This window comes from Taeniopygia guttata, chromosome 6 (genome assembly GCF_048771995.1).
Source record: "Taeniopygia guttata chromosome 6, bTaeGut7.mat, whole genome shotgun sequence".
NCBI lineage: Eukaryota > Metazoa > Chordata > Aves > Passeriformes > Estrildidae > Taeniopygia > Taeniopygia guttata.
In genome coordinates, this window is record NC_133031.1 from 30,626,094 (window position 1) to 30,651,119 (window position 25,026).

Consider the following 25,026-nt stretch of genomic DNA (forward strand, 5'->3'; position numbering starts at 1 on the left):
CTTGGGTAACTCTCATGTCAGGGCCACATGAAATGCATATTACAATTCATTTTCCTTAGCTGAACAAGTACATTTCCATCTGTTTGTTGTGTAATGGAAGGCTTTTAAATGAATTCTCACACATCTCAAAAAGATGCCAAGTGTCACCCTTGTGATGCAGAAGATCCCATTGAGAGAAATGGTGCCTGGTAACATCTCCCCTGACAAGAACATGCTTATAGGAAAAACAAATAAATACTCAAATAAATAATAAACTCAAACAAACAAATACTCAAACCTGGTGGGATGAGGAAACAAGCCTTTTCTGATTGAGCAATACTTGAAAAAAATCATTATACAGTCTCCAGAACACTAGAAATAATCAGCAGTAGCTGCAGATCTATGCTACTGTTTACATTTTGCTTACTTTTTATCGCTATAATTTTCATTCTTGAAAGAAAAAGAAAGTATTTCACTAAACAAAACTGAGTATTTTACTCTAAACTACACTGGCCTGAGGTTGTCATAGAGTGTAGGAGGAGACAGCCCTTTCCATCTTCCCAGCAGACACACAGCATCACCTGTCACAAGGCTGTCACCTGGGTGTGACTGGGTGACCTCCACCGAGCCATTCACACCACTGCACAGCTGATCCTCAGCTGCAGATGTGCTCAATGCCAGGCTCCAAAGGAAAATAATAATAAATTTCAGCAGTGTGCCTGTGAAAGCATCTGATTTGCTGGGCCCTTGAAATACCCTGTATTTATAAACAAAGGAGGGTTTTAGTTTTTCTTGTCCTAGAAAAATGCACTGGAACATTTCACCACTGTTTTCTTTCACTTTAATTAGCAAGCAAAGAGGGAATGTCAAAGAGCAATTATACAAAATATATACTGTGCTGATTAGGGATTTCTTTTCTGTAGCATGGAGAAGGCAGCTTGAAGTTCACATTAAATCTCTCTCCCCCTCTAATGAGATATGCCTTATCCAACCCAGAAAGATAAAATTAACTCAGGAAAGAATGCAGCCACTTTCTCAGGGGGGAAAAACCAGAATGGAGGCAAGGAAGGACTCATGTTAAAAGATGAAGCATGAAAGGCTGATCCTGCAGATCCTGAGTCAAAAGAAACATCCTGAGCAGCTCCAGACCTTTAAACAAGCCCACAATTTAACAAGGGTCACTCCTGGTCCTGAACACTTGTGGGTTCCAGCCCAAATTACCTCTCTTTCTGCCTAGAAGTGCTGGGACCATTTGCTTCCCCTTGCTGAGACAATGGTTGTTTGGGGACCAGGAAATCAAAGAATTAGGAGACTGAGCAGGGGCTTAAAGGGACCCTAAAGGCCACCACCAGTGCAGGCTGTGCTCTCTGGGTTGTGTGGGTCCTGGCTGACCTAAAGCAGCTCTGGGAAAGCTGACAGGGACCCTTGATAGGGGTATGCAGTGATAGGACAAGGGGGAATGGTTGATGCTGAAGGGGGATAGATTTAGGTTAGATATTAGGAAGAAATCCTTTACTGTGAGGAAAGTAAAGAAATCCTTTACTGTGATGGTGGTGAGCCCCTGGCACAGGTTACCCAGAGAAGCTGTTGACACCCTGCCCCTGGAAGTGTTCCAGGCCAGGCTGGATGGGGCTTGGAGCAACCCAAGATAGTGGAAAGTGTCCCTGCCCATGGCAGGGGGCTTGGAACCAAGGGATTTTTAAGGTCCCTTCAACCCAGATCATTCTGTGATTCTGTGATTCTATGACCAGCCAGCCCCAGCTGCAGCTTTGCAGCTTGGCCACCCAGCTTCCCACAGGGAATGGATGTTCCCAGGGGCTGCCCACCTCGCACCTCAGCCCATCCTTACTGCTCATTTGTGTTACTTCAGGGTGTTTGGGGCTTTTTTATCCCCCCCACGACATTTGAAGAGGCACGGCATCCCTTTCTCCCCTTGCCCCTGGCGATGGGCAGAGGTGTCCTCCTCCCAATCCCTCCTCAACGGAGAGCGGGGGTCACAGGGAAAAAAAAAAAAAAAAAAAAGGAAAAAAAGAAAAAAAACCCGCAACAACCCAGGAGCATAAATTGGAGCCAGAAGGGCAGATGCAGAGCGAGCAGGAAGCGCTGCCCGAGGCGAAACGAAACAGCTGCTGCCATTGTTCTGTCTCTGAGCGCTCCGCGTTCGGGCCGCGGCAGCAGCTGCTCGCAATTACCGCACATGAAAGGGGGGCTCGGGATTAGGCGAGTGACGAAAAAGCGAGGGGACCGTGAGATTTATCACCGAGCAGCCCCGGGAGCCGCCCGGGATGCAGCGAGCGCCGCCGCCGCCGGGGATGCTGTGCCGGGGATGCTGTGCGGGGATGCTGTCCCGGGGATGCTGTCCCGGGGATGCTGTGCCGAGGATGCTGATCCAGGGATGCTCTCCCGGGGATGCTGATCCGGGGATGCTGTGCCGGGGATGCTGTCCCAGGGATGCTGTGCCGAGGATGCTGTCCCAGGGGTGCTGATCTGGGGATACTGTCCCAGGGATGCTGTCCCAGGGATGCTCTCCCGGGGATGCTGTGCCGGGGATGTTGTGCCGGGGATGCTGATCTGGGGATGCTGATCCAGGGATGCTGTCCCAGGGATTCTGTCCCTGGGATGCTGTCCCAGGGATGCTGTCCCGGAGATGCTGTCCCGGGGATGCTGCCCCGGGCTGGGCTCGCACGGACGCATCCCGCCGATTCCACAGCCGGGGTGTGCCCAGAGCCGCATCTGTCGGGTCCGCAGATCCTTAATTGTCCGTACAATCCTCCCCCGAGGGATCCACCGGGACCGGGCAGAGCCTATGGGCAGATTCCATCACCTCTCTTGGTGCCAGCAGAAAAAATAAGCGAATGAAATGCAAGTTTAACGTGCCTTGTGGAATTACTTTAGCTCTCCCACATAATCAGAGTTGCAAAATAAAAATAAAATAAATAAAGCAATACAAATAAATACAAATAAAACAAAACAAATGCTCACAGCTTTCTTTTTTTTTTTTTTTTTTTTTTTTTTTTTTGCAAGGAGTGATGAGCATAAGAAAGGTTTTTCAGAAGGTGGAGCATGTGTTTGCCATCTTCACTGCTGATATGGAAACCATATGCTTAAATACCCCACCAAACATACACAATATAACACTCTTTTTTATTAAAGGTGGTTTTATAAAAGCTATCCACCTTCCATCCACTGGTGACTTCCAAAGAGGTCACATATTCTTCATTGCAACTATCAATACGTATTTGGGATAAATTAAGCTCCAAATAGACTGTTTCTGATTATTACTGCCAAGGGAGCAAGAGGCCGTCTTATTTTCCCTCACTGATAAATTAAAAGAACTGTAATGGGTGATTTCTGCAACCTGTAAAAGGGCAACAGCATCTGTGACTCATTTAGTGTTGCTTTAAAGAAAATTGATTTTATTAATTTGGGCAGAGTATAAAGAGAATATACATTAAAAAAAAAAAAAAAACCAAACTCTACTGCTAAAGTGAAAGAAGCAGCAGCAGATTTGCCCCATCCCTGAGCGTGTTTGCCCCATCCCTGGAAGTGTTCAAAGTCAGGCTGGATGGAGCTCTAAGCAACCAGCTCTAGTGAAAGATGTTCCTGTCCACATGATGGGAGTTGAAGCTGAGTAATCTTTAATGTCACTTCCAAACCAGGCTATTCTATGATTCTAGAAGAAAACCCTGCCTCAGAAAAAAATATTTTGAGAATAAAAATTGTCTAAAATGTCATTAAAAGTGCAGAAGCTCCTGCCTTCCTCTTAACTTTGATGTTTTTTGCCCTGGCAAATAGAAGATCTCAACACAAGATGGCTTTAACTTAGTTCCATATCATTGATGAATGAATAGATGAGAAGCAAAACATGAAAAAAGCAAAACTGAGATTGAGGCTGCTCCATTGCTTCTCTATTTTGGAGTCAAAAGGAATTTTTTTATAGCTGCATTACAAAGACCCATAAAAGAATATTTCCTCAGGTTGTACAGCCAGGAGCAGAACCATTTTGTCAAATGGGTTTTTTGTTAATGCAGCACCCAAAAACACCAACAAAGAAGAGTTGGGAGAGGGAGAGAGGATGGCAATTTCCCATTCTTCAAACCAGAGGTAATGGTAGCAACCACAACATGACCACCTTCGTCTGGACTGACAAGCAGGAAGAGGAGGAAAGATCAAAAGCAAGTGGAAATCAAAAGGATTAAGATATTGAAATTCTTCTGTTTTGCCACAGGCTGTCACCCTAGCTCCACGTATCACTCAGCCAGACAGGAACACTTCATGCAGAGCAAAGAGAATCAGCTCTAGGAGTCTGAAATCTTGCTCCTCTTGAAATTTAATTGGCCTGCAGGTTGCCCACAACCTCAACACCCCTGCTTGTAGTTCAGAGAGTAATATTGAATAGCAACGATAATATCTAATTATTAAATAATACATTAATTTTTATAAGTGATGGCAAATTTTGTGGGGCCTGGCTTGTCAAGAGGAGTCTGCCTCAACTCTGGAGTGCCAAATTACATCTTTTCTGCTTCAAGCTTTGCACATGGACAAAGTTGTTGTTTGCTCTTCAACCAGGCTAAATTGTTTTGGAGGGCTTAAGCCCTCTGCAAAGATTGGGCATTTTAGCCCTGTACTGCTCCAAGGATCAGGACCCAGCACAGTTGTGTACCTCTGAGCATCTGGATCTTCCTCACAATTTGTGACTCAGCCAATTGCATTTTTGTCACCACTAACACCGGCCCTGTGACAGCCCACAGGCAGCTGTCCATCCTGCACACCCAGCATCTTCCAGCTGCTCCTCTGCTGAGCACTTTGGGCTGGATCCCTGAGGCTCTCAGGCTGCTCACTGCTCTCTCTGTATCTCAGACAAAACCCCCCTTTCCTGGTGAAAACATTACAAGGGTAGTGCTGTTTTCATGACTTGCTGTGGAAAATATGGATGAATCTCCAAGTTGTAAATGAGAAAAGAAGAAAATGTGTGCTTTTTCAGGGCAGCTGAGAGTGTGGCAGGAGGATGGAGCCAGGTGGGGGTTGGCCTCTCCTCCCAGGCAACCAGTGACAGCACAGGAGGACACTGCCTTAAGCTGTGCCAGGTTGGACATCAGAAGGAATTAAGAAGTTTAGGTTGGACATTAGAAGGAATTCCTTCTCAGAATGGATGGTTAGACATTGGAGTGGGCTGCCCAGGGAGGTGGTGGAGTCTCCATCCCTGGAGGTGTTTAAGAGAAGATTGGACGTGGCACTCAGTGCCATGGTCTGGTTGATAAGGTTGTGTTTGGTCATAGGTTTGACTTGATGATCTCAGAGGTGTTTTCCAACCTAAATTATCCTGTGAATCTGTGGCTTCTAAAACACAATAATGCCATGTTTGCTCTTCTGAGAAAAGGGCAAAAACCTGTGAAATGTTCATCAGGATAGTTCATTGTTGAAGATCCATTTTGTTAAAACACTCATTTTTTAAAAGACTCATTAAAAAACTCATGAGGTTTTCCTCATTAATAGTATTTTAATTTGTGCCTAGTTTACTAACATCTAGAGCCATCATAACTTATCCAAATATTGTTGTTTCGCTTAGTGATCAAATTTTCACAAATCTCTGGCCTAGCTGTGACTTCTGCAAAGAAAGATTTGATGATCATATTTTGTCCTTTCTTTCCTTTTGCCACTGAGGAGCTGCAATATCAGGTCTGGAGCTGCTCAAACCATTCCGTTTGGGTTTTCATACACAAACTGTTCAGGTTTGGTTTGTTTCTCTAAATGGCTTTTTGCTCTGTGCTGTCCTGGTTTTGTCAAGTGGAAGTTGGGGCATAGGGAGGTGGGATTATTGCTCAATGTGTTTCTCTAAACCTGATATTTAAAAAGGAGTTCCATTGATGCAGGAGGAAAAAATACTTTTCGTAGTCATCAGCTAATCAGGTTTTCCAAAGTGGCTCTGGAGCTACAGGGAAAAAAAAAAAAAAAAAAGGATTTAAATTTAACTCTGTGGTAAATTGCTCTGATTTGGGAATGAAGTATTGTGAAGTATGTTCATGGTGGCAGTACAGGCTCCTGCCCTGTTAGATAACGTTGTGTATTTCTTTATTTCACACTGCACCTAGGGAAACCTCCTGCCTAATTTTTGTACAGCTGCATCTTCAGTGAAAGGCTACTGATGTCTGAATTTACAGGTGATGTAATGGCTTGGGCAATTAAGTCTTATTTTTTCCTTCCTCTTTACCTCCCTCTATTTGCTTTATTTTGTTTTGTGCTATGTGAGCCTTTAGTCAAATGTTCCACATGCACACTCATCAGTGGGGATGTGCACAGCTTAGAGCACAATGCATGGGCATGTCTGGGCACTGCATTAATACATCTTCTCCTTGTCTCTCTGTAGATTAGCCTCTGTTAGTGTAATTTATAACTCCAGCCCTTTGTGTACATGCTTCCATTCTGAAATTTAATGTCACTGCTAATTAAGCAGTGGTTTAGAAGTCAGCTGATAGCTCCTCACAGCATCTAGGAATTAACCTCACCTGGGAGCAAGCTGCTGGTTGAGGCTCAAGTGAAGCTTAGATAGAGGCGGGGAAAATAAAAGACATCAAAGAAGTAGTCACCGCCAAAACCTCATCCTCCACAAATTGTAGGTGTGGAAACGTTTTTCAGCCATAGGGATCCTCCCTCCACTGGATTTCCAAATAACTATAATCATCAGAATTCCCTCTTTCACCTCCCTCTGGCCTGATTATCTCATCTTTCTCATTTGAACTCACTTGTTACGAGCAATACGTTCACTCCTCTCATCTTTATTACTTTGATCCCAAAAAAGCCTAATTTGGCTCAGATGGTGCTAATTTAGCAGTGCAGAGCTTAGGGACAGCAGTGTCCTGGTGGGCTGCTGTCACCTGTGAACAAGGTTTTGTTCCTAATCTAAAAGATCTCCTTGGGATTTGTTTTATGTGTCATTTCCTGGAGCTCCCTTGGAAACCATGGGTCCAAACTGGTGTGTGCAGAGGTCAGGGCTGCCTGCATACCTGAGCAGTGCTTGAAATTCATGTAAACTTGGGAAATCTAATGTTCAGAAGCCTAAAACTGTTTTGTTTTGGTTTGGTTTTCAAATTAAATATTCTTACCTGAAGACGTAAAAACAAAGAAACAAAGAAATCACAACCCAAATTAGGCCCATTCTGAATAGCCTCATGTCAAAATCCAGATGCCAAAATCACTAATCACTCTGGATATAAATTTTTAGGATGTTGACAGAGCATATATTCTGTGATAAAGAGTATAGGATGGATATACAGCTGAGATAAGGAGGGGATTTAATTCTGCAACAGATAAGCAGGGCGAATTTCAAGGGCTGCACAGGGAATTCATCCAGCTCTGTGGGATGGAACAGTATCACTCCTGAGTATTATCAATGCACCTCACTTCTTTCTTCTCTCTCTCTTTTTTTCCTTTTTTTTTTTTTTTTTTTTTTTTTTTTTTTTTTTTTGGTGTGTTCACAATTCTTAATAATATGTTTGGAAACTGATTAAACTTACAAGTCAAGACCTGGGGTTAAAGGCAACCCTGTCTAACTATCTTATTATTTATTAAAAGATTATCATTAAATATCTTGCAGAGAAATTTTGAACCACTGCAGAAACTGAAAGAAGAAAAAAGTGCAGGGAAAAAAAAAAGGCTAATGTGTCTACTTTTTAATTAAATGTAAATATAATTTGTAAGGCTTATGGGTTTTAAACAGAGAAAATTTACTCTGCATAATTTCCTTTCTGGTTAACCTTATAGACTGAAGTGTAAGTAGGGTTATTCAGAAGAATTTTGTAGCTATTAAGCCAGTTACCAGCTCCAGATCCATTGCTGCAGATCACTTTAGACACATCCAAGGTTTCACCTGAAGTGAAAGTTCCTAATTAACAGTGACAACATGGTGATTCTGAGCATCAAAACAAACCTTGTTAAACAACCTGGTTTACAGCTTGTTGGGGATGTCAGCAGATTTTTCATCTTTATTGCTGCAGACAGATAACAAGGCTCTGATCCTCGTGTACCTCATGGAATGGCTCAAACACACAAAAGTGAACTCTTGGTTATTTTAATGTGACAAGTAAATATAGCCCAGTTACAAACACAAAGGCAGGATAAATAGGCCTGACAATACAGCAATGCCTAAATTACTGCCAGCTTAGTATTAAAAGTTCTGTTGTGGTTTCTGGTTCAAAGAGTCCCATAAAAATCAGAGTTAATTTAAAACTTAGCCATCCATGGGAGTATTTCTTATTCACACAATACAGCATCTCTTGCACAGGTCTGTTTATATGCTTAAGCTATGGAGAAATTTTCATTTCAGTTGAAGAAAGTACCCATAATCAATCCTGCAAAGTAATTAAGTACATGCTTAACTATACACTTTATTTAAGCATGTGCCCATTACTTGTCATCATTTCCCCTGTCACAGCTTTTTGAGCCAGTTGCTTCATTATTTGCTGCTTTTCTTTTTAAAGTAACTAATTCATCACAAGATTGTGATACTTGGTTACAGAAGATCAAATCTTGTAGAACACTACTGGGGTTTGTACCAGACCATGATCCAGCCAATATGAAAAGTGCACGAAGCATCACTAGAGACCCTTGAAATTCCAGACTCTGCTGTGAAAATCCATGTAAATCTTCCCTAATTTCATCAGGGAGTCACCTGCCAGTCCACAACAGGCAAGAGGAGTGAAGAAAGGCATTCTACCAGCAGGCAAAGGGTCACCAGCCCTAGAGAGACACCCTGGGAGACCAAATGCCAAGAATTACCAAACTGATTTACAGATTTGTAGGCTGGCTGTGCAGTGAGCACCACCAGCACCCCAGGGACTGTGCCCTCCTGCACAGGCAGGTTTCTCAGTTCCAGCAATGGAAGGCATTGTTTGACCAGCCCTGTCAGCAATGAAAGATGCTTTCACCAAGTAGACAGAACAAAACAGGCATTCCCAATCCATATTCTGGAAAAAGGGACCTCTGCAGTCTAAGCTCCACCTCAGAGTGGGGTCAGCACTGAATTCAGACCTGAAAAAAGCTCAGGGCTTTGTCCATCTCAGTCTTGAGAACCTCCAAGAAGGGAGAGGACCTCTCTGGGCCCTGCTGCACTGCCCAGTGGGTGCAGCCCCTCAGTGCCACGAGCACTGCTCCCCTCCAGCAGCAGCCAGGCAGATCTGGCACAGCTTTCAGCTTCCTGCTCTTCTACAGCTGCCTGCTGTTCCCATCCACTTCCCCACATTTTCCCAAAACCCTGCTGCTGTTGCTGCTTACTTGTAACTCCTAGCTCACCCTCCAGAGCCCTGCAGAAGCCAAACAGTTCCTAAGTAGGAACTGCTGGCCTTTCCCACACCAGAGACCTTTCCTGGCGCGCCGTCATACGGATAACACATGCTGGGTCTGCGCTGCCAGGAAGCTGCAATCCAGAGCCCTGCTCCCAGCTTGATCCCAGTGCTGGGGAATCTGGAGTGTGTCTCACATCCCCAGAGCCCACTGCTGTGTGCCCTTCTCACCCACACTGGGGTGGGAAGGGACAGAAGGGCTGAGGATGTGCTGGCCCTGGCACAGAGCAGGGTGACATGGATGTGCACAGCCAGACCAAAGAGCAGGAAACCTTTCCTACATGGTTTATTTTACTGCAGCTTCTGTGCCCAGAAGCACGCCAGGGCTGGCACCAGATTAGTCAGAGGAGGAAGGGAGGTCTGGCAGGGATGGATGCTTCACCAAGTATCTCCTGCTGCTTCTTCTCTTAACCCAACAAGCTGAGGCTCCAGGCAGTGGTTTTTGGTGCCTTTCCCCAAAACCAGTGGCTCTTGGAATGGGATGTTTCCTCCTCAGCCTACACAAAATTGTAAGCCAGTTTCTCCAGGCTCACTGCACCCTTGCCCTGCTGGAACTTAACCCACGAGGGGATCAGGACCCACCATCCTGGCTGAGTTCCACCAGGGCTGTGCTCTCGCCTTACTCATGGCAAGAGGGACTCCACAGTGGATGCTCTTTCTCCAGACCTCCTTCCACCAGGGGAAGAAGGGAAAATCTCCATCCCAGGTTGCAGAAAGTATTGAAAAAGTCCTTTCTCACATTCTGCCCTCTGAAGGAAGCATGCAGAGAACTGCTGTGAGGAGTCACCAGTAGTCTCTGTCCGGCTCTCAGAGGCGCTGTGCAAAAGCAAACACCTTTTCTCTCCGAGGAGCAGGGAGCCAGGACAGAAAGGCAAGTTCCCAGCTGCTCGTCTGGAAAGACCAGCAGGGCTGTTAGGAGAAGGAGGAGGAGGGTGTGGGAGAGACAGAGGCTAGCCTGTGATCTGGCTGTGAAAGAATCCACAGTTGAGCAGGATCAATAAAACAGTGCCAAGGCTTGTGATGAAGGGAGCAGAGAATAGGATGGTGGAGAGTAAAAGAGAAGGAGCCCCCCTACAGCTTCTGAGAAGAGAGGGGTAGGTAAAAAGGGAGCTCTGATACCACCAGGCCCACAGGAGACTCAATGGGTTGTCTCATTATTATGGTGAACAGAGAGAGCTCATGAGCTGGGAAAGATAGGAAGCTTTTATTTATTTTTTTTAAAGAGCACAGCCTCTAGGAGGGTTTTTGCAGCTCAAATGCTTTTATTTTGTGCCAATTACTTATACAGGGTCTGCATTATTCCCGTAATCAGTCTAAATGAAAGTCAAACATGAAAGATTTCTAACAATGAGCTAATTGGAATGCCATTACCATTTAGATTTAATAAGGTATTTGTAATAATAAACTTGCCTCAGTCTATAGAGTTGTCTTATTCCTGCTCAGATCTTGCAAGAGTGTAAGGGTTGACATTTGTCATTCGTTCTGCGAGACATTGGATATAACCTTCAAAATGTTTTAGTCTTGTAGTGCTTAGTAAGTGTCAGGGACAGAAACAAAATCTATAGCCTGCTATTGTCCTGGCTGTGTCAGGCTCAGAGTTAACAGGAATTGTGCTACAGCTCAACAGCAGATTATATCCCACATATCCTTCTTTATTTGCAGTCCAAACATCTCGTGGTTTAGAACGAGTTACTCAAAGTTCTCTTATGTAGCTTCATTCATTATTTGCATTGAGGTCTTGCTGAAGAACTTCAGTCCAGGTCCAGCACTGCCAGGTACTACACAAGCACCAAGAGCCTTGCATAGCTTAAGATCTAAGTAATTAAGTCAACACAGGCACTATCTTGAAGCCAAGATGTCCCATCTACAGAGGTAAAAGCTAATTAGAGCTCCATGCACAGCTACTTTTGAGAACTGATCGCAAAAAAAAAGAAAAGAAGAAAAAAAGAAAAAATTTCTTGCTTTACGTTTCTGGGCAAGCTGTTTTCACACGTGAGCTCAAAGACTTGGTCTCACTGTGCAGCTGGGGAAGTTTTATTCAACTGTAGTTCATACCACAAAAGCAAGGCATAATCTTGGTAGGTATTTCTTCTATTATAAAGAAAAAGAGCTTGGTACTTCATGCAGTCTGAGGGAATTCCCTTTGGAATAGACTGAAAAGGCAGAGGTTCAGCAGGTGTGTGTGTGTGTGTGTGTGTATGTGGGAAGCATAAAGATAAAAAGACAAAAAGCCAACAAAAGGCTCAAGGCAGCACAGATGATACAGAAAAGAGCACGCTGGGAACATTCTTTAAAATCATGATACTTCTCCCTCCCTCTTTCACCCCAGAAAGATGCTACAGGTATTTCTCCATCCCCTAAAGAGACCCAACAAGCAAGAAAAGGGGAAACAGAATGCTTGATTTCTGTTTTAACCCCACCAAATTTCCTGGTGGTATCTCTGCCTGCAGAAGCATTACCTATCCAATAAGCCATGCTGCCATCAGCCACAGATGAATTATGTTCTGCTGACACTCTGTGGTCCCAGCAGCTAGTCCTGAATGATCTGACTCAACAGAAAAATTTGTACAATAGCTCAAATAAACATCAAATCATTGGAAACTGGCAAAGCTCATGGAAATTTGGCATGTTCCTTCCTGAGGACAGCCTTTTAATACAATCCGACACTGGGGATTCAACTGAACATTTATAACGTCCAGGAAATTCTAGGCACAGTTGGTAAAATGACCGATGCTCCTATAAACCTACTTCTTTTTTTTCCTTAAAACTGTGTGTACTTCATGCCAAAAGGTTTTTTCAGAACCATAAGCAAATAGTCAGTCAATGGCCTTAAGTTAACCATATGCCTGAGCACTGTGCTGGATTGTTGGAGAAGAGCAAGGAAGCATGAAAATCAATAGCTTCCCTGTATGTCTTCACAGAAAACAGTTTGGCTAAGAGTTAAAATCTGAGCCTAAAATTCAGACTTTCTTCCTCTTGATGGTCTGGTTAAATTACTTTGTCTTTTTCTGATTCACTTTGTACATTAGGAAAAAAGTGATGCTTGTTACTTAGATCACAGCAATGTTGTGAAGCTTAATTTTTTGAGAGGTGTTTTGGGATCCTTGTATGAAAAGTGCTATAAATATACACATTCTTAGTACTATTTAATTTACTTCCTTTACAATTCCTTTGAGCCAGCACATGTTGCCAAAAATGCAATATTCTCCAAGATGTCTTTTCTTCTTATATCTGTCTGGAATCCAGGACATATCCCAGCCTTATAAAGCATCCGATATTGATGTATCCACATGCAGTGTGTATATATATAGCTAATACCATCAGATGGGGTTTTTTTTCTCCCCACAGAAACCCAGACTTGCTCAATGTACAAGATGGACGTGCTTAGCAAATGAGGCAGCTGTTCAGGTTTTATTTTTGTGCTCATTGTTTGCTGTGCAACCACATGTCTCATGGAGTGCATACCATCCAACCTTTGGAGTGAATCAGACAAGGCTCCACCAGAACTCACTCACTTGGAGCATCCAGCTCCACCCTGCTCCCTGTTTGACACACATCTGTGATCATGTATTCAGCAACTGGAGGATAAGAAGGCTTTAATTTGTCATTTCCAAACTTTTTTTTTTCGCCTCAGATTTTTTTTTTTTTTTTTACTGTGGACATTCCTACTGAGAATCCCTAGGGATGGAAAACTTTGCAGTACCAAAATAATCCCCTGAAAGTTGCATTGCACTGTGCAACAGCATCAGTGTCCTGCAGATAGGAGGACAGCTGTACCAGCTGGGCCCTTTTCTTGCTTTTCTGAAAGAAAAAGGACACTTCCATGGCTACTCCTGGTTTGTTCTTCTGCACTGTGTCATAGAGCACATGCCAGAAATAATTTCATCAACTTGCCCAATGAGGTTTGCAGCACATCTGCCTGAGCAATACGAGATTGACTTTTCAGTGTTTAGTAATAAGAATATTATCACCTGTAGATTCCCCTCTCTGGGAGAGCTGAGGGGAGATGTATAAAGTATCACCACTTTTTATGTTCCCCAGGGTTTTGACATCAAGGGTTTTCATACATTTTACAATAGGATTTTGTTCCTTGCTTCTATAAATGGAGATAGTAGATGTCTTTAAAGCTCTTTAAGTTGGCCTGGCTCAACAACTCAGTAGCTGAATATGCCCCGTAGTCTCTAAATAGAACAATGCAAATAGCTTTTATTGGTTAATGAAGAAAATTGAGACTAGACTAGAAGTATAGAGAAATTTGAGTTTAGGAGCAGCCTGGAGAAGAGCAGGGAAATCACAGCACTGGATGCAGAGCTCTCTTCTCTTACATCTTCAGGCATGTACAAGGAGGTGGAAAGAAAGCAGAAATTTATGTACAGACAGAACAAGAGTCCAAAGACTTTATCTTTCAAAGGGTTATACACACTTATCTTTAGACTTACGATTATTCCCATTAATTTTGGTAGTACCTTGGCTGCAGGAGGGTTCTGAGCATGCAGTATTAGACTATTTCATTAATGTGCACTGTGTTTAACTGCTGCACAGAGCAAATTGCAGGAGTGAACAAAATGTGTGACAGGGGGTCATGGGCTCAGCAATTACTGCAGGCAGTGCTGGGCAGACAAGATAGTGTTGTCCCCTGCTTGGTAATACATGATTTCAATAATATTTATCCAAGTATAGGTGGTATTTTTACATCTCAAAATCCCCAAGTTTAAATCAAAGTTGAAAGGGGAGCTACAAGAGAGTTGGAGAGGGACAATTTACAAGGATAGGTAATGATAGCAGAAGGGAGAATAGCTTCAAACTGAAAATGGGTAAGTTTAGGTTAAATGTTAGGAAGAAATCATTTCCTGTTGGGGTGTTGAGGCACCAGCGCAGGTTGCTCAGAGAAGTTGTAGATGTCCCATTCCTGGAAGGTTGGACAAGGCTTGGAGAAACCTGCTCTAGTGGAAGAGATCCCTTTCCATGGGAGGACATTGGAATTAGATGAACTTTAATGTCCCTTCCAACTCAAACCATTTCATGATTCTTTGTAGACAAGGGGAGGATGCTGGAAAAGGGAGGGGAGAATGGGGCAAATCCCTCCCAAGCCAGGGCAGGAAAACACCTGGAGCAGTGCATCCACATGAGCTGAGCGAGCTGCTGATCTGGAAACCAGGGGAGTTAGGCAGTGCTTGTCACAGCAGCCCACCTCAGCCAAGCACAGGCTGGTCACAAAGTGCAGCACCAGGGGATGCACAGAAGCACAAAGTGGTTTTGCAAGCACTGCCCCTGCAGGTCCCTTCTCCAAACTGTGACTGTCACCTCATGTGACCCCTGTCATTGTCCCACTGCCATTCCCCAAGGCATCACCTGCCCTCTGACACCCCATTGCTGAGAGGGTGGCACATCTCCATTCACAGCCGAGTGCTGCCCCATCACCCTGTGCCCATGGCACTGAGCACAGGCAGGGCTCAGATCTGGAGGATCTGGGTCCTTCCCCACAGTCCCCACGTCCTTAGGATGCCCCTCATCCTCTGTCCTGACCTTAAGAAGCACAGTGGAGCCCTCTATTCTGACTGGGGCCTCTAGGATCTCTTCTAATATAAATAGTAATGACTATAATTATTAATCATTACTGTGATTATATGATTATAATTAATAATCATAATAATGAATCATTATAATTACTCTACTAAATGACAAGCCCTGCTTCCTCCAGCGAGCTTCGGAAGCACAAAGAATGAACTGTTGTGTATATTTAAGGAATCTCAAACACTTCTGGCCTTACAAGTCCAAGTGTCTCTGTTTGTTTTAAGGACTTCCACATTGTATTTAATTTGGAAATCTGCAGCTGCCTTGAATCGTGACCAGTGGAGTGCTGCTGCCACATGCAAGGCCCTTTGCTTTAAATCCAGCAGAATCATGAATAGACAGGGATTGGGAAGAGGAAGGAATGTACATATGGGCATTACTTGAAGGATGAAGAGCCAGATCTGCCTAGTATTTCATTTAGATTTATAACTGAAAGTAATTCAATTAATTGAAGAGCGTTTTCAGAAAGACAAAATAAAGCAGCAAATGTAGAGGCTGCAGGCACTTGAAAGACAGATGGTTTCACATGCTCTGCCACTTGGGTCTTGGGATTCACAGGCACAACTACTTTGGTGCTATAAGCTCAGGGCAAGGGAGGGGAATTTATAAAAAATATTATCACGATTTTAAAACTGCACCTAAAGTGAAGGGATTTTCTCCCTTGACAACGTGCATGCCACGAGCCCAGGTGGCTGAGGCATGCTGACTGTAAAGCTCTGTGTTTTATATGAAATACCTGAAATCTGGTCAGAAGCACGTGGCTGCTCCGTGCCTTGTGGAAGAGGGTGTGGAACAAGTGCCCTTGGGAAACCTGCTGGAGTCACTGTATATATTGCATAATTACTTCTGGTTACTGGGCTGCTGTGAGTCACTCCTTCCCAAACACAAAGGAACTGATCTTGCAGAATGTAAAATCCACCCAGCAGTGGGTCATTGTTTAGGTTTAGCATCTCATTCTGGTATGTTCAGAAGGCACACAGGATGAGCATTGTGACAAAGTAGAGGAATTCTGTAGTGTTTTTTGAGATAAAATGTTTGCTAAGCTTTAGCTGATATGATTTGATTCACTGCTGGTGCCCACAAAATCTCATTATCCTTTGTTATAGTTGGGCACGTGTGTTGGAGGCTGTGTATTTCTGAGTTATTGTAGCAATTACTCTAATGAGAAGAGTGCAGTTAGCAAAAGAGCTGCTGCTGCACATCCATGTGACTGAGTGCAATGAGAAGTGTGAAAACTTCTGCATTACCTCTTCATATTTTTGATATATTTTGGAAGGAGAGGAGTAGGAAAAGGGCCTACTGTGTGTGTCAGGATTGTCCCAGCACAGAGCTCTCCAAAGTTAACACTAACAGAAGGTGAGCACATACATGCATCAGCTCCTCTGTAAGCAAATTAAAGAAAAAAAACAAAGCTGATAGATAAGAACATTAAAGAGGTCATTTGGGCTTCTCATAACCAGTAGAGTCTATTTTAGGTGTGCCCTATTTTGAGATCAATAGGTGGTTCTGGAATTTCTGCAATCTCCTTGCAGTGATAACCTGTCTAGAGGCAGGGGACACTAGAGGCAAGTGCATCCTCACCAATTTGTGTAGTGGACCAGCCATTACCCCACGAGAAGCAGGACCATTCCTTCTGCTGCTTGTGCTTCTTTTCAGAGAAGATAAGAACATATGGGCTTTAGAAAAGGAACTGGAAAGATAAGTAACTAATATGATTTAATTATAACAACAACTCTCAGGTCTGAACTTGAAGCAGAATTTAGCCATTACTTACCATATTCCTATTTGCAATGGCTGATAGGCACTAGATACTGTATGAAAGGAATAAAAAGATGAAGGCATAAATTCTGAAGGTTTTTTTAGTGTCTAATTCCATCAGCTGCTGTCTAGAGTCAGGCTTGTGGGTTTCTGTTGAGAAAGTAGCATTCCTTCAGGGAAGAGTGCTGAGAAATGCCAAGTGAACAGCCAGGAGCAGGGCTGACACCCACTGCCTGCAGGCAGGATGGGTTTTCAAACCCCACACTCTGAGGTGCTGGGAGCACAGAGGAGATGAGGCCTGGGGCAGGCAGAGCTTCTTCAAACAAATATGTGGATGTAAAAATGATTTAATTACCAGACTGTTTAGGAGAATTTCTAATCTCTCTTCAACCACTCGTAATGACATCTCTGATGTGTGATACCATTTAGATTGAGAAGAGAATCCATTTAATGCCTAAATACTCCAATTACTTTTTTTAGATGCCTGGGAGCAGCTCAGAGTTCAAGCACATGGTGCTCTTAAGGACCTACTAAATTAGAGGCCATGGGGTGCGGGGGGAGCAAAAGAATGTTAAAGTACATTACATTTTGAAGTATGTGGTTTTCAAACTGACATGAACGAGTTTTTAACTGGAAGTGTAACCTAATATGGGTCAAGGTTTCCAAACTGAGGTGTGTATCGTGCCAGATGCATTCAAGAAAAGGAAAAAAAAAAAAAAAAAAAAAGAAAAGAAAGAAAGAAAAAATCTGGGGCAGTCCAGCTCTGACCCTCACTGTGAGACAACCTCCTGTGAACATCTGGCAGCTCCTTGCAGGAACCAGGAGGTCCCAAATCTCGGCCTCCCTTCAAAAATCAGGCTTGCCAAGCACTGTGTGGGCTGCTAGTCAACACGAGGTGACTTTGCCTGCAATTGCAGCCTGAATACATCGTGGAGGGAAGAAGACTTTCAGACTGATCCTTACACATCACTGGAATCTGCCACTTAGGTTTTGTGATTCACAAATTTGCTCTCTTGCTATAAACAAACATTTCTTTTCCTGGTAGTGTCACAAGGACTGAGCTTGAGAGCCTCACTGTGTTTTTTTCCTTTATTCTTGGCATATCAGTACAGTTGAAAGACACACTCTCTTGCCTCCTTAGACTTCTTGCCAAGCCACAACCACAAGCCATCCATACAGCCCCAAAGCGCTTTTGGCAGTTGTGACACAGAACGTATGGCTCATGTGGTAAAATGTGCTGGCGAGTTCCCTGCAGGCCCCATCCAGCCATCACTTATGTGCAGAATTTGATGCCAGATAGCAGCTGTTGTGTTGAGGCTGCTCAGTATCACACTAATCAGCCCTGTCTCATCCTTTCTTTCCCCTTTCCTGTCTCCACCTGCTGTTTTCTTTTCCTTTTTATTTTTTTACTTCCCTTTTTCACATCTTAGGTTAAGACTAGAAGTGCTCTGGGGCAGGGACCATCATTTTGTCCTGTGTTTCTGTTTCTTGCCATGGAGTCTGCTTGCCTGGCACAACAGAAATGCAAACAGTAATGCCAAATAATACAGCTGGCACCTGGAAGGTTACAGGGTGAGTGACCTGAAAAGTGACTGCTGTGGGTAAAAAACACAGCTCCAGGGGAGCTTTTAATGAACTTTTTGGAGGTAACATAGCACTGCTTTACCTATCTGAAGGTATTTGCACAGCAGAGGCCTGATCAGTCATTCATCCTGTTCTGACTGCCTGTGTGTGTTCTGTGTGTTTGTTTGGTAGTTGCTATTGCTTCTGAATTGCAGGACACGTTTATAGCTCAGGAAAGATGCCTTCCCGTAAGGGATGAGTTTCCTGGGAAATAATGATGCTCTGTATCTCCTCCAAAAGGTGTCTGACAGCAAGAACTCTGCCTGGAGCTGAAGGGGAGCCCATCCTTGGTTAAGGCACAGCCTCCAGTCGGGTACAACTGGAGAGGAAGGATAGCTTGGAGTGGATGTGTCCCTGCAAGAGCTTTATCTTTTCATTCATGTTAGTGAGTTTCCCTGGGTACTGGCAGGTTTTGATTATGGTGAAGGAGGAAGCTGCAGCTCCTCACACCTTCTCTGAGACTCTGCAGCCTAAGGATAACAAATGAGGAATCAGTGTCTGGTGGAAAAGCTGGAAAAATCAAAATACCAATCTAAATACATCTGTGTATCATCTGATGTGACTGATTTCCTCTGAGGTGTCAGTTTTCTTTCTTCATTTTGACTGCAGATACAGGTTGTAAAGCATCATGGTCAGAAAATGAATTTAGTGGTAAGCTCCCTTCTCTTGGTAACTATTTAATTGTTCTAAGTATGAAAGGAGATTTTCTATAGGAAGTATTAACAGAGCATTTTCCACAGTGATGCAGAAGCTCAGAGAGTAAATGTTGCAATGCAATTCCTGAAGTGCATACAGGAAACACCTTCACTGTGGCTGCACACCCTGTTTCTACAGCTCCTCCTGTGATTTGCTTTTTGACCTTCTAGGTGGATCTGCCTCTGTACTGGATAATGTACAGTGCTGTGTGACAATGCACATGTTTCAGGCTGTAGGAAAAAAATAAGATGAGAAATACTGTTTGAGAGCCAAATACAATCATTACACCAACATGTAATGTGGTTTAATCTGAGTACCAAGAGACAATTTACAACTGGTTTTATCCACAGTAGAAAACAGTTCATAATCAGTTCACTGGAGCTGGGGGTGTCCTTTTGTCCTCAGCTTCACCATTTTTTACCTATTATTTACTGTAGTGTTGATTCTTTTTTTTTTTTTTCCTTTTTTCAAGGCACAGACACTTGCTTTTCCCTCTTACAGAGACTACTGTGCGAAGGACTGTCATCTGTGTACTGAAGAAGAGCGTGGCACGATTGATCCTTAGTCCATGACAGGGTACACTAAATATTACTGCAAAGCAAACGGGTTATCCATAACCAAACCCTTCTCAAGGGAGGCTTTTGGATGCCAAAACATCAGAGTTCCACTGAACTGTGCATTGCTGCAGTGCCCTGTGCAGAGCTGAGATTCATGAGAGCTGAGATTCATGAGAGCTGGTATTCTTCAGGCACCCTGGATGCTCCCATGCAGCTCCAATGCAGCTGCCAGCAATTCCCTCCTTTCTCCCTGCCTGTGCATGTTGGGATGCTCAAAGCAAGAAAGAACCAGCTCTGAACAAGATGAACACTGCGTTTCCAAAGGATTTCTGCCTCTCCGGGACTCTTTAGCTCTGCTCCAAGCGAGGTCAGCTGTCAGAACTCAAAATGTCCCTCAGACATTTTCAGAGGTTCCAGGCCTTGGTCAGAAGCATTTTAGATCCTGGCAAGCAGCTGAAAACAGCTGGGATTTTGAGTTTGAGCCATGGAATGAGTTACCAACTTTGAAGGTGGAACAAGCGGTCACAAAGGGTTAGATGGTATAGTAAAAGTAGTCACAAATTAGAGGGGAAAATTTTTTAGTATTGTACAGGGGGGTTTTAACACCTGTACAGGGGGATTTTACTTTGTACATGGGGGTCAGGAGTTCTAAGATGGAGGAAAGTGGGCCTGATCCTGTTCTTTCTCCTTCTTCTTCCTTGCCTCCATGTTCTTGGTGATGTTGGCACTCACAGATTGGTTTAGAGTAGAAGAGCACATTGTAACATAGATAGTAGGTATTGGGGAAAATCTGTAAACATATAATACGTAATATATCATATAAAAGATAGCAGCAGCCCTGGGTGGGGGGAGAGAAGAAGACAGCAGGCAGTGAGGGTGTCAGGAGTGTGTGAGTCTCTGCCTGGGCAGCTGACCAAACAGCCACAGCGGGCAAAGACAATATTTTAGATAACCAGCAATAAACTGCCTTGAGACCGAACAACAAGAGGCTGCAGAGTCTTTCTTTGGAAGCAAAGGTTGGAGGAGAGACTTTACCACCACACGAGACCCCTGAATCAATCCCGGGGTTCTCCCAGTCAGCCACAAGTGGGCACTGTCCGGCCGCGGCTCCTGCGGCCCGCGGTGGGCACAGCCCCGGGACAAGGATTTGCTCTCCCCGCACCGACTGAACCAACTGGGGCCATCGAGGGTGGCCAGGGCCGCTCACGCTTTGCAAAGCATATTTTTTGTGTGAAACGTCCCGCCCATGGTAGCTGCGATAATGAAATGGCGTTTGAAGATAAATGATGCTCGTTTCTTTGTCACTTTGAAATGCAGTTGTTTCTGGATTTGCTTCTCTCGAGCACACACCCTGTGTGCTACTTTGGACGGCTGTGCCTTTATCCTGACTTCCTTCCAAGTGCTCATTCCTTTGCAATTCCAGCTGTGCCACCTGAAGCTGGGGTCTGTCCTTACAGGCTATACCGTTCACCACAGTTGGAAAGTCTCCCGTTTTACCAAAACTATAATATTTTAGCTAATACCAGCATTTCTAGCAATTAAAGCTACCACATAGTTTAGTCAAAGACATGACTGTGGTGTTTGCTGCTGTCTCCCATCAGGAATTTAGTTGCCTAAAACTTTCCGTGCTGTCCAGCAAAGTGGGATGGACTGTTGACAGCTTTTTTTTTTTTTTTTTTTTTTTTTTTTTTTTTTTTGACTGCACTGGGCTCGAAATGGGTTTGGCAGAATATTTTCTGAATTGCAAATGATCCCATACAGCTATTCTTTTCTTCTCAGCAAATATTTTCCATCTCTGTTCTCCAAAGAGTTAAATGAAAGACAGCCTGTAAAATGGAGATCTCTTTAATCCTGGGATAGGCAATTGCAAACACAATAGAGGACACCAACCTCTTTTTATTTCCCATTTAGGATCGGGAGGTGAAAAGTCAATATTCATCTGCGAGATCCATCCAGCTAAACAGATGCTGAACCGCATGTGCTGCCTTTCGTCCACTCCGCAAGTTTATGGAGAGCAGAAATATTTACACACCGAAATAAATCCCTCACCCGCTCCAAAGCGCAAACTTAACTTCCATCCCAGGCGGCCGCAGTGCGCGGTGCCTGTCCCGCCGCTTTAAAGCGTTTTTTACCGAAAGGCCGGAGCTCAGGACACCCCGAGCTCCCCTTCCCGCGGCTCCGGGGCTCCGCAGAGGCGGCCCCGGGGGATGGCGAGGCCGGAGGGAGCTCAAATCGCTCCGTTTTGCAAAATGGCCTCGTCTGCTGGCGGCTGTTGAACACCTTCTCCTGTTGAAGGTGTTCGCAGACGGCCGCGGTTCCTGCGCCCCGGGCAGCGCCGGCGGGGCTGGGGAGCGGGGGAGATGCGCTGCGGGGGATAAGGGGTTAATCCGGGGGTCCCCGCTCCAGCCCCGCATTGCTCACGCACATCCCGGCCCCGCAGCCCGGCTGGGCTCCAGCTCGGCCGCACACGACGCCCCGCAAGGGCTGCAGCATCCGCGGTCACCCCGCCACCAGGTCCCTGCCCGGACCTCGGGGACCTGCTGGGGACAGCTCGTAAATCACCGCGGGGATGGCGGGTACGTTTAATCCCGAATTTTTTATTCATTATCATTAGTTCTTGCCCTTTCGTGGCTTCGCTCTCTGGCTTTGCACGACCCTGCCGTGCCCCCAGCCCAGGTTTGTGACAGCGGTGTCCCCTCCGAGGTCACCGCTGGCTCCCGGCCCGCATGTGAAGCCCCGGGCCCGGTGCTGCTGTCCGGGGGACAGTGGGGTACACTTTAAGCGCCGTCTACTGATGAAACATAGCCGGGCGCTGGTACAATGGGCTATTTTCCACTAACTGATGGCTTGAAAATTCATTTGAATACCTTCACGGACCTAAGTATAAATATTATTTTTTAAAAGAACAATACGTAATTAAAAACTAATATTTAACAACTTAAACGCCTATCCTCTAGGAAATAACAGCCTTTCTTCGCAAAACCTCCGAGATTGACTTCGCTTCCTCCTGTAAAATGAGGCCAGATTTAATTCTCCAAAGATCAGTGAGATCAAGTATTTCAGCGCTCAATTTACAGCTCCAGGGTATATGGGACCCTTTCCCAGCTATCTGGGTAGGCTAGGAAATAACTCGGAGAAGGAGGAGGGGGAAAGGAAGGAGAATTAATTCCCGAACACCGCAGTAACACCTGTAGTATTTCCTTGACTCAACGTCACGGCGCCGATTGCCGGGAGCGAGTTTCTCTGCCCACAGACAAATTGCGAGCAGGAAAACATCTCAATTCTTGCAAACAATCAAATAAACAAACAAACGAACACATCGTGTTTGCTCGTTTGGAAGGAAGCGCCCTAAATTGGGACGATCGCTTTGCGGAGCTACTCGGTCCCATCGTGACACAAGCGGGGCAGCGGGCGAGGAACCATCTGCCACCTCCGTAAACATCCTCGCCTGTGGATGCGTGGGGTTGTTCCTTGGGCTGGAAGGAGCGAAACACAAATACAACTGCTAGTTTCACTGAAACCTTTTAAAAAATGTATAAAATACACGACACTGACTCCGAGGGTTCCCGCTGCCCCCGCAGCGCCGCGGCTCCTCTCCGCAGTGTCAAACCGCGGCCCGGCTGCGACCTTCCCCAAACCCAAGCTTGTCCTCTTCCTTCCCCGCTCCCTTTTTCTGAAATCCAACGAGAGGGGAGAGCAAGCCAGCCCTGCTAACCTCCCGGGGAGGTGGGAAGCGCAGACCAGGCGGCCTTTCTGCCTTTCTGCCGCCGGCCCCCTTCGCCAGCATCCTGCCCTGCCCGCCGCGGTGCCTCCGCTCTGCCTGTGCGGGGAGATGCGGGGAGATGCGGGGAGATGCGGGAGGCTGCGGGGAGATGCGGGAAGCTGCGGACAACGCTCTCCTTGCCTTGGCTGCGCTGCGCTGGGGCGCGGGGAAGCTGCAGAGCAGATTTGCAGCAGCCAGGCTCTGCATCGGCGCTGCCTGCGGAGCAGACCCCTGACAGCCGCACGCACTTCTTCCCACAGGGAGGTCCGGGCTCCTGCTCTGCCTCCGCCATCCGCTGCTTTAGCTGTGCGAGCATCCCCTCTCCGGGACACCCGCGGCTCTCGGACGGAGCCTGCGGGCAGAGCGCGCCCGCCCCTCGCCGGTGAGACACCGGTTGCTTTTTCCGACCTGCGGTCAGAAAACCACTTGCTTTGCCATACCATTTTTCCCCTCTCTCTTTTCATTTTCATTTTATTTATTCCCCCTGTAACAGTCTGTGGAAAGTGAAAACTGATTGAAGGTAGGTGATTTGTGGAGAGAACCGCCGTGTGCGCGCTCTCTTTGCCCATATGGAGAAGATTATCGCTGAAGTTCAGACTTTCTTTGGATCGCAGCATCAAACAGCGCAGACCTGGCAGGAGTCGGGGGAGGGGGTCACTTTCGATTCTCGGCTGATACTCCTGCAGCCTTCAGGGCCGGAGAGAGGAGAGAGGAACCGTGTCCCTGCCCGGCAGCCGCTGTTCCAGCTCGGCCCTGGCACCGGGGGCTGTTTTTGGGTGCTGGCGGAGAGACCCGGCGGCTGTGGAGCAGCACGGCCGCAGGGACTCCCCGCAGCCGCCTGACCTTTCCCGCTGTTCTTGCGGCAAGAAGAGCCGGACAAACCATGAGCGACCTGCATCACCCCCGGGGAATGGCCAGCGAAGGGAAGGCAGCACCTCTGCCCAGGTATCCCCTCATCTGTGCACTGCACCGAGGTGAAGTTTTCTAAAACTCCGAAAAAAGACTTTTCTCTATTTTGTTTCCGTTTTAGGGAGAGAAAAAAAGACAAAAAAAATTAGTCTGTGAAAGCACTCTTAGTTTGGAACTAATCTATGGAAAAAAGTTGTTGGATGGAAGCAAGATAACAGAGCGGCAGCCCCATGGAATCACACACAGAGTTTAAGCAAAGTCCCCATGTCTATGTTTGACATACATTATGCGTATTAAAAAAAAAAAAAAAAAAAGCAACCCCGGGCTTCGGAGGCCTGGAACCGCTAATTTTGCTTTAGGAGTTCTGTTTTATTACACTGTGTATGACTTCCACAGCGCGCACATCCCTGTGAGCTTGAATATTTGGGAACCCATTAGCAAATGAAGGAATTCAGTGAGGTTATGCGTTTCAAAGCTGGATATTTCTATTCGTATTCCAGGATGCTGCGCTACAAGCGATTATGTACTTGAGATCCTCGAGAAAAATGCATGTTTTAAAGTGAAATACGTTTTAATTGGTGTCCTCAATGACACTTCAATGTGCTAATATTTAGTCGCTAAATTTTAGAAGCTTGGAGAGTTACTTGGAAATTGATAGGTCTCTTTGACTGCGAACTTTTTGTGCCTCAGGCAGGTCACCAGGAGAAAGATAACTCGGGTGGATGGAGGGGCTTGTGGGGAGATGCAGAAAGAACCACTCTGAAAAGCCCACTACTCCTTGCAAACTCAAATTTCCCCAAAAGATGGACAAGAGTGGACTCACACACAC

The 25,026-nt window shown here is 45.4% G+C and overlaps 1 long non-coding RNA gene across 1 annotated transcript in view; it reads right to left on the bottom strand.

Annotated features, from left to right (window-relative positions):
* The window catches only part of LOC121470160 (uncharacterized), a 63,505-nt gene that overhangs the window by 32,562 nt on the left and 5,917 nt on the right, over positions 1-25,026 (bottom strand). The gene's annotated exons all lie outside the window — the stretch shown is intronic.